The sequence below is a fragment of the Malania oleifera genome, chromosome 13, assembly GCF_029873635.1.
Source record: "Malania oleifera isolate guangnan ecotype guangnan chromosome 13, ASM2987363v1, whole genome shotgun sequence".
In the NCBI taxonomy this organism is placed as follows: domain Eukaryota; kingdom Viridiplantae; phylum Streptophyta; class Magnoliopsida; order Santalales; family Ximeniaceae; genus Malania; species Malania oleifera.
In genome coordinates this window covers 32296790-32307881 of record NC_080429.1, presented here as the reverse complement: position 1 = coordinate 32307881, position 11092 = coordinate 32296790, and positions in this window count along the sequence as shown.

The window sequence follows — 11092 nt, the reverse complement described above, 5'->3', positions numbered from 1 at the left end:
CCAAAAGTCTGCCTGCCAATTTAGCCAAAATACCCCACATATATTAAAGAAGTTGATGGGAAAAAGGATTAACATTCATAAGATTTGTGATTTGGGAAAACGTGGGCACATATATTAATTTTAGAAAAGGAAGTTGATATTTTCAAAAATCTGGATAAAGGTTAGAAAAACATTGAAGGATGGAGATTGAGAATGTTGTCTCAGGTTAGTAGAACAGTTTTTTAATTCTATTAACTCTAACATCCCTATTTTTTCAAAGACGGCTAATATGTTTCCAAAATTTGTTTGTAAAATGATTAATGATCAAAAAAGAGATTTTTTTATGAGGTCAGAGCTCGAACAGGGAGAAGAAAACCCATTTTGCAAAATGGGATAATTTGTGCTTGCCCAAATCATTGTGGGGCTTGGGTTTTCGAGATTTCAGTTTCTTCCTCGATGCATTCCTAATGTTCAATGATGCATTTCTAATGAAACTAACTTGGAGATGACTCACTAGACCAGATAGTTTGTTGTCCAGGCTTTGTAAATTTCTTTATTTCCCATTTTCTTCAATTTCAGAAGCTGAAGGCGGACCTTGAACCATCGGTAAGGTTGCTCCTTTGTGACTAGTTGATCATGGATTCGAATCCAAAGAAACAGCAATTCTGTACAAAATAGGGGTATGACCTGGACGCCCTTTTTTTTTTTCAATTTCAAAAGCTAAGTGTCCGACTCCTAATTTGGCTTCATGGGATGGAAGGGTATCTTTTTAAGAACATCTGCCGAGGGAAATTCAAATGTTTGGAATACACCTTGGATTCCTAGCATTGATGGCATCTCCTCGGTCCGTGTTCCTATCCCAATTTAAAAAGAACGGAACTTTGGACTGAGAAATAAAGGCAATGGAAAATCGAGTGTTTTGGCCCTTTTATCTCGAGAAGCTTGTAATGAAATTCAAAAAATCCCTATTCCTTCTGTTGAAAGAGATGATCGTTGCATTTGTAAATTTTTAAATCTGGGGAGTTCTCTGTTGATTGGCACAAAGATTAAGAGAGGATTCATTGAGTTTGACCAGAGATTCATTCGGTTCGGGGGTAGTATCTTTAAGTTGATTTGGAGAGTTGACACCTTGGCCAAAATCAAAAAAATAATCTATTGGAAGTTGATTAGGAATCTTATCCTTGGAATATGCACATAATTGACAATGGATTATGTCCACATTATGGAAACCATGAGAAAAGCATCAATCCTCTTTTTATGAGTTGTCGAGAAGTGTAGAAAATTTGGCTCTCATCTCCTACGCAAACTAAATTCAGTCTTAATGGTGATTTACACTCCATCCCAAATTTTATCTCTGAAAACAATTGGAGCCATCATGAGAAGCTCACACATCTGAAGGTGTTGGCTGAGTGATATTGGTGTAAAAATTTGGAAAGGTAGAAACAATATTGTGTTTGAAAATAAAAAATGGATTTTCAGAGAGATTATTCCTGAAGCTACTGCGAACATGTTTCAGGACCACAAGGGCACAAGGAACTCGGTACGACGCTGCATAACGAAAGGATTCGGGAAGTTCTACAGCTGGTCTTATCTTGAGGAATGTACATCGGAACCCAATTAAAATCACTGGAAAAAAAAAAAATTTGAAGTGTTACTCACTGGCATAGATAGAAATCTAGGCTATGAGAGAGCTTGATCGCAGCAAGGGATACTGGATGGGAGGAAGTGACCTAAGCCAAGAACACAGTGAACTCTTTGAATGATGGTTGCTGCTGTTATTGGGATATCTGTTCATATAGTGATGATATTGTTCATTTGGAAAACATGATCAGCTTTTGTTCCTTTTGTGTTTGCCCTAGAGAGATCAATACTTTAGCACACTATATAGCGAAGTGTGTTTTTGTAGGCTCCGGCCCCCAGGGTCTCATGCTGTGTAAAGACAATACCCTCTACGGAGGGGGTGCTAGTTTGGAATGAAGGTTCGCTTTTGGTTTTGGTTTTGGTTAGTGTTAGAAAGAAATTCTTCAGGTAAGAGAACCCTATCCCATGTCCCAAGGCCAATATATGTTTGGCATGATGAAATAGAATAAGAAAAATTATATAGCAACTACGTAAAATTATAAAAATCAATTTCATTCCAATGGAGATGAGCGACTAATGGGAACCTATTGAAGATTTTATAACCAATAAATCGCATAACTTTCTGAATAGATTTAGTTAATATACTTCATGAAAATAATTTAATTGACGCTGGCGCTACTTACATTAGTGCTGTATAAAGGAAAAAATAATTTATATTGGGATGTCCTTAGTTCTTAAAATAAACACAGCTAATGGTAATTTTAAGCTATTTCTATGTGAAGTAAATAAATTGATGTCAGGTGTCCATTCCTGCTCATCCGGCAATGAATGGCAAAGCAGAAACACAAATACAGAGGTGCTGTAAATCTAATCCAAGAGAAATTTTAGAGGGATTGTTGATTCAGATCTATAGCTCACCTAACACCAAAATTTGGGCAGAACTTCAAATCATTCTAAGCAAAGGCCTACGCAACGGGGCAATTTAAAATGTAACCAAACTTTTACTATCAAAGCTTACAAACATGGAAAAAGTAGTTATGTTTGATTGGTACAAAAGCCAATCAATTGATTCTGATACAAACCTGGAAATGAAAAAACCATCAGTATGTTTATATATCATTAGGGAAAAATAGTCATAAAAACCACGAAATGACATAGGACAAATTACAAACACGGCTGCTGCTATGAATATTGCGGATGGGAAAGAACAGTTTTTTTTTCTAAAGTAGAAAAGTGCTTATAAATCCATTATCTCATCCTCGATATTCATTATACTCGATAACTCTGCCACCGTTCTCATGTTCATTTTTCTTTCTACAAACAGATTCAACTGCGATTCCACCTTCAGAAGCTTCAACTGGCTTTCACACCCAGTGCTGGTTCAAAGAAGAATAGGCATAAAATAAGCATTCTACAAACAATCAGCTCAAAGAATTTTAGAACAATCAAGGGAGACTGGAGCGTGGGGAACTACTTTGCTAGAAAATCAGCGACTTCCATAACGTGTAAATTGACATATATTTTAAGAAACTGGAGTGGTCCAAAGATGCTCTTTAGATGGAAAAATAAATTGGCAAATAATAATTGGTAATAATTTGAACAATGTTTTTCGATTGTCCCTTGTTTCATGATCCTGACCCTCCTTAATATAATATTTCGAAGGACCTTAAATGCTGCAAATATGCTTGCAATGTTACAATAGAATAGCAGCAAGGAGTCTGATAACTATTTGCAAAATTGAAAAGTATTATTCTCAAATTTGTTTCGGTCTGCTCTTTCCTTCTCCCTTTGTTCAAGTAGGACAGAACCACAGGCACACTAAGCTTAGAGGAACAGCTAACCAAACATATTTTAAAACCTTATGCAACATTTTGCTTCAGCTAGTTAACACAGCAAATTATGGAAGAATTCTTTTTCACCAGAGTTTCTCTACTTACTTGTAGAATTAGGACTTTGTCAAAAACCTGGCTAGTTTTGAATGGTTGTAAATTTATGGACTCACCAAAGTAGATTCTTACATCCATGCTGGCAAACACAATGACAATTGGCTATGTTCAGCTAGTGAAGCATTTATCGTCTTAACCAGTATAAAAATTACCCCTGTTGTGCTGGAGCTGGAGACGCGTTGCAAGCTGGAGCTATTATCCACCATTTAACTTAAATGGATGAAACTTCTCTTTTTTGATTTATCATATTAAATTGTAATTAATTATCAGCCCTATAAATAGAGAGCTGTGGAGAGTTGTGAAATGTACAGAGAAGAAAGGAGAGGAAGATGAGAGTGTGAGGAGAGATTTGTATTTTTTCGGCGAATTTTTAGTGAATTTGTGGTGTGCTCCATGGACGTAGGTCGATCTTGATCGAACCACGTAAATTTCTGGTGTTATAATTTTTTGGTTGCTCATAGGGTCCTAACAAGTGGTATGAGAGCCCGATTGGAGTAGAAAGGCCAGATTGAAGTTATTCACCGAAATTAGAACTTTGTCCAGTGGCTTGAAAATAAATTTTGAGGTCACCATCACCTTCACCTCGCCGAGACGAAGCCAACGGTGCAAACCAGAGCTTGAAAGGAGCTCAGACGGAGGCACACGCGCCTTGCTGGAGCAAGACGCCTCACCACGCATCGGTCACACGCCCCAAGCGCGCCACGTGTCTTCCTTGCCCAAACCGTCTTAGCCCGACCCAAAAAACTGACACAGACCTGACAACCCGACTCGGACCCGGTCCTCGACTCGGATCTGTATCCGACCCACCGCCTTAGAACCCAGCCACGTCAGCAGCTCTGCATCAGTGCCACGTCACCTGCCACATCAGCAAGTGGGCCCCAGTGCCACATTAGCTTTGTCACGCCAGCAGGTGGGTCCTAGTGCCACATTAGCACTGCCACGTCAGTGTTGACCAGTTTGACCTAATCTTTGACCGAGCTTTTCAGAGTCGTTTTGGGTCTGTTTTTAGAACGCCTTGAACCATTTCTAAGGTTTTCAACCATTTCGGATCCAATCGTGCTATCCATTTGAGCTAATTTCATCTCTAGATTAGCAAATCGAGATGTTGAACGAAAAGAGCTCAAAAATCGAAATGTTCAATGGCAACAATTTCGGTTTCTAGAAGATGCAGATAGAAGATTATTTGTTTGGGAAGGAATTGCACTTACCATTGAAAGGTAAGTCAGCATCTATGAATGAGGATAAGTGGGAGTTGCTTGATCGAAAAGCTCTCGGAGCCAATGACATTGTCAAAGTCTGTGGCATTTAATATCAAGCATATATCATCCACCAAGTCTCTGATGGATGTGTCACGACCTGCTTATTTTCCACATTTTTTTTTATAATACTAAAATCAACGTCATACATTCCAGCTCAGCATATCACAATCCACTTGGACCCGTGGGTACCAAGGATACAACAAAACACATAACGGAAGCCTAAGCAGCAGGAAATATATACATCTCATTATAATATACATCACAATACCATAGATCACAATACCAGAGTTTCTACAATCACTTTATTTCCGTATATACATCCCAAAAATTATTTCTAAGGACATTTCCACAAAATCTATCTGTCCCTACAAAAACTCACCCTTCAAAAAGGTGGATAAACAACACTAATTCTGTGGGGCTTTTCCCGCTCTCTTATCTGGGGCTCTTGAAAAGTTTATAAAATTTAGGGGTGAGACACCTCTCAGTAAGGGAAATAAACTAATACTAGTGTGTGGCAACATGAGTATTTTGTGTTGTACATATACCATACATAACATATTCAATAACTGTTTTGTCAAATCTGGGAAAACATATATATATCAAATCATGGCAAAACATATTGCAGTTTTACAAACATATCTCATCTCATATAATAATAATAACATAAAAACAATTCTGGTAGGTTAACTGACTGTTGTCATGTATTACCCCCACATGACTGGGTTGTGTGGCCCGAAGGCGGGACATGACAATGGTTGGCCAACCACTGCCAAGTCAAACATACAGTCTGTAAGTTCGATGGGCCTGCCTGACCTGGTCCGTACACCAGGGGCGATCACACACACTTCTTGAAAGCCATATCGACCATCCAATCTCACACCACTTCGTACAGCGGCGTTAACACAAATATCATGATCATGAAGACCATGGACACATAGCAACGGTACCGTGCAAGTGCTAGCCTAGACCAAGCCAACCAGGTTCTGATACCATATAGCATATACTGAAATTGTGATACATGGATATTTCATATCATTAATTTTCACTTTAATCATATCATTTCACATATATACGTATATCATGAAAATCATCGGCCCGTACGCCAGTATTACACATTTTATCATAGCACGGCCAGTATGCCGGCAAACATATCATACCATAGCCTGTACGCTAGCAAATCACATCATAGTACAGCCCGTACGCCAACAAATATATCATAGCACAGCCCGTACGCTGGCAAACCACATCATATATAAAAATCTCGGCCCGTACGCCGGTTTTCCCATTATAAAAATCCATATCACCATCCCATTACAAAAAACAGTAATTCATAACATTTTATACTCATGCCACACTGAACAGATTTTCCATATTCAACATATCATCATTTTAACAATAATTTCCCAAATATAAATCATATATACATATACACATATTTACTTTTTCCGAAATCAGATGCTATAGAAGTATACATAATTTCAACAAATACTAACTTAGTTTATCCCCTTACCTGATTCTTGAAAAGCCCCATAAGAAAATCTAGTCTAACCCCCGTAAGATTTCCTGACCAATACCCTGAAAATGAAAACTCCCAGTATTAAAGTTCAGTATTTCTACGCGTATAACAATTCCTTCAACTGTCAAAAGTCCAAATATTGAGTAGAAAGTCTTACCTTGGATTTGGGATGGTTTCCAACTTGCTTCCACCAATGATCCGCTCTGACAGATTTGGAGAGAACTTTCCCAAGAGCATCGTGGTGACTTTGGATTGTCAATCCGGCATAAATCTGGCCTGAAATCGACGAAAGAAAGAGAGAGAGGACCGAAGGGGAGAGAGAGAGAGAGGAGAGAGTTGGCTTCGTTTGTAAGTTAAAAATCAGATTTTTACAATTATATAGAACTGGATTCGTCGACGAGCCATGTCCTTCGTCAACGAATCTTTCATTAATTTCGTCGATGAAATTCATTCCTCGTCGACGAAATTCAGGCGGCTCAGAAACCTCTCTCGGTATTTCTTTGTCGACGAATCCCCTGTATTCGTTGACAAAGTCGACTGCTTCCTTATGTTTCCAATTTCCATTTCCCCTTCTCTTTATTATAATTTAAATACTATTATTCTCTGGGTCGTTACAAGATGCGCTTCTAATATGTACGAGCAGACGTCAGCCGCTAACAAGGTACATCTCATGAAAAGATTATTTACTATGAGCATGTCTGCAGGTTAAAGTTTTAGCAGGCATTTGAATAATTTCAACGAGTTGTCAGATCAACTCACCTCAGTCGGGATAACATTTGATAATGAGATTCGTGCCTGACTGATTCTCAATCAATTGCCCGAAAGTTGGAATGATATTGTTACTACAATCAGTAGCTCTGTAGGAAAATCAAAGCTTGTATACGATGAGATTGTCAGCATGATTTTGACAGAGGAAATCAGAATGCAGTCAAACCATGGCTCCACTTCGAGTTCAGCTTTGAACATGGAAATTTGAGGTAGAGGAAACAAGCATGGACTATCAAACAACCACTGCAGATCTAGGCCCAGGCGGTCTAAATCCAGAAATTCCAGAGGTTCTCAGGACATAGGTTCCCAGAGCACAAAAATTATTGAGTGCTGCTACTGTGGAAAAACTGGTCATTACAAGAACCAGTATAGAAGTCTGAAGAAAGAATATGAGACGAGGGCAAAGACAAAAGCCAATGTTGTTTCAGAAAATGATGATTTGTTGATCTGCTCTTTGGAGAGCAAAAAGGAGTCTTGGGTGTTAGACTCTGGAGCTTCATTTCATGCCACTTGCAGTAGAGATTGCCTAGAGGAGTATACATAAGGTAATTTCGGTAAAGTATATCTGGGCAATGATCAACCTTGCGACATTGCCGGTAAGGGGACAGTGAAGATCAAAATGAATGGGTTAGTATGGAAACTGAGATATGTTAGGTATATTCCAGACTTGAGGAAGAATTTGATCTCAGTCGGTTAATTGGTAGATGAAGGATATAACACATCTTTCATTGGTGATGAATGGAAGATTTCGAAGGGTACATTGACAATTGCTCGAGGTAAGTAAAGTAGTACTCTTTATGTAACTCCTGATGTATGCATGTTTATTACAGTTGCTACAGGAAATGATGACAGCAACTTATGGCATTAATGACTTAGACACCTAAGTGAGAAGGAACTCAGGGTGATGCACTCAAAGGGTAAGTTGAGTGATTTACAATTGGTGAAGATTGACACATGTGAGGATTGCATATTTGGGAAACATAAGAGAGTCAGTTTCCAAACAAACATCAGTACCCCAAAGAAGGAGAGACTTGAGCTAGTCCATTCAGATGTATGGGGACTAACAACCATTTCATCCACAGGTGGGAAGCATTAATTTGTCACATTTATCGATGATCATTCATAGAAGGTATGAGTTTACTTCCTGAAGTATAAATCTAATGTTTTTTATGCTTTTAAAATTTGGAAAGCGATGGTAGAAAATGAAACTAGTTTGAAATTCAAGAAATTGAGAACAGATAATGGTGGTGAGTATGTTGAAACCGAGTTCAAGAAATTCTACTATGAGCATGGTATCAGAATGGAAAGAACTGTGCCTGGTACGCCTCAACACAATAGCGTGGCCGAGCGGATGAACAAAACATTGACAGAAAAATCCAGAAGCATGCGTATGTAGTCAGACTTGCCAAAGATATTTTGAGCAGAAGCAGTCAACACAACAGCTTATTTGATTAACAGGAGTCCATCAGTACCATTGGACTATAGTCTACCAGAAGAAGTTTGGAGTAACAAAGAGGTAAGACTTTCACATTTGAAAGTTTTTGGTTGTGTTGCATATGTACATATCAATGATCATGTCAGAAATAAGCTAAATCCGAAATTCCAAAAATGTACTTTCATCGGTTATGGTGGAGATGAATATGGATATCGCATTTGGGATGCTGAAAACAAAAAGGTGATCAGAAGCAGAGATGCGATTTTTGATGAAAAGGTGATGTACAAAGATAGACACACAACATAATCTATAGAGTTTGAAACAACCTTTGTAAATATGGATGATGTTTTAGAAGGTGTAAGGACACGTCAGCAGAACACCAAGAATCCTTAGCAGAATATCGAGATTCCTTAGGTGGAGGAACATGTGGAGCAGATTGTTGCACCACCACCTCCTACTCCAGCACCAGAGTTTAGGAGATCTTCTCGGCAACATGTACCAAATAGGAGGTATGTGAACCATTTACTTCTTATAGATGGAGGAGAACCTGAATGCTATGTTGAAGCATGTCAGGCAGGAGATTCGAGCAAGAGGAGCTTGCAATGAAAGACAAGATGAAATCTCTTAACTTTAACAAAACATGGAAACTAGCTAAATTGTCCAATGGTAAGAAGACTCTTCACAACAAATGGGTGTACATGATCAAAGAAGAGCATGATGGATCCAAGAGGTGTAAAGCTCGGTTAGTAGTTAAAGGTTTCGAACAGAAGAAAGGAATTGACTACACCGATATTTTTGCACCAGTTGTCAAGCTAACAACCATCAGATCTGTTTTGAGTATTGTTGCTTCAAAGGGTTTACATCTTGAGCAGTTGGACGTGAAGACGACATTTCTTCATGGTGATCTTGATGAGAAAATTTATATGCAATAACCAGAAGGTTTCTTAGAAAAAGGTAAAGAGAATCTTGTATGCAAATTGAAAAAGAGTTTGTATGTTCTCAAACAAGCTTCTAGATAGTGGTACAAGAAATTTAATAGACGTATGCAGAGGAACAATTTTCAGAAGTGCAATGTCGACCATTGTTGCTATTTTAAAAGGTATCGTGCTAGCTATATTATTCTACTGTTATATGTTGATGATATGCTAGTTGTAGGATCAGATATAGAAGAGATCAGAAAATTGAAGCAGCAATTGTTAGAGGAATTTGATATAAAAGACTTGGGTCCTAAAAAGCAGATTCTTGGGATGCGGATCTCTAAAGATAAGCAACAAAGAACGTTGCGGTTATCTCAGTTAGAGGTACATTAGCTGTGTTTTACAAAGGTTCAACATGAGCAGTGCCAAGACTGTAAATACACCATTTGCAGGTCATTTTCGTCTCTTTAAGGATCAGTCTCCCCAAACAGATGAAGAAAAAGACTTTATGGCTAAGGTACCATATGCCTCAGCCGTTGGAAGTCTAATGTATGCTATGGTTGGTATCGGATTGGATATTAGCCAAGCAGTGGGAGCTGTCAGCAGATATATGTCAAATCCAGGAAAGACACACTGGGAAGCAGTGAAGTGGATTTTGAGATGTCTACGTGGCACTATTGATAAGTGCCTATGTTTTGACAAAAACGATTTGAAAAGCCAAGGATTTGTAGATGCTGATTTTGCAGGTGAAATTGATCATGGCAGAAGCACCATCGGGTTTATATTCACTGTTGGCACAATAACTGTTAGTTGGATGTCACAGATACAGAAGATTGTTGTTTTATCCACTATAGAAGCTGACTATGTAGTAGTGACAGAAGCCCGTAAAGAGATGATTTGGCTTCAAGGTTTCGGAGCTTGGATTAAAGCAAAAGAGAAATGTTTTGTATAGTGACTGTCAGAGTGTGATACATTTGGCAAAAAACTCAACATTTCATTCCAGAACTAAGCATATTGGATTGCGTTATCACTTCGTCAAATCTCTAATAGAGGATGGCGTGTTGACACTTGAAAAAATCAAAGGAAGCCGAAATCTGGCAGATATGTTAACTAAGGTGGTGACTACAGAGAAGCTGAAGTTGTGTTCAACTTCGGTTGGTCTTCATGCCTGAAGACATATTTTGAGCACATCATTTATTCATGATACTGGTTGAGTCTCTCCAAGTAGGAGATTGTTATACTGGAGCCAGGAGACGCTGAGCTGGAGACGCGTGAGGAGCTGGAGATGTGTTGCAAGCTAGAGCTATTATCCACCATTTAATTTAAATGGACGAAACTTTTCTTTTTTGATTTATTGTATTAAATTGTAATTAATAATCAGCCTTATAAATAGAGAGCTGTGGAGAGTTGTGAAATGCATAGAGAGAAGAAACAGAGAAGAAAGGAGAGGAAGAAGAGAGTGTGAGGAGAGAGTTGTATTTTTCCGGCGAATTTTTAGTGAATTTGTGGTGTGCTCCATGGATGTAGGTCAATCTTGACCGAACCACGTAAATTTCTGGTGTTATAATTTTCTAGTTGCTCACAAGGTCCTAATAACCCCATTGGGTAACATTTAACCTTCGTTTGTTGAAGCAACAAAGGGATCATATGCAGGAAATCAACAATCAAATATTAGTCAACCTACAATATCA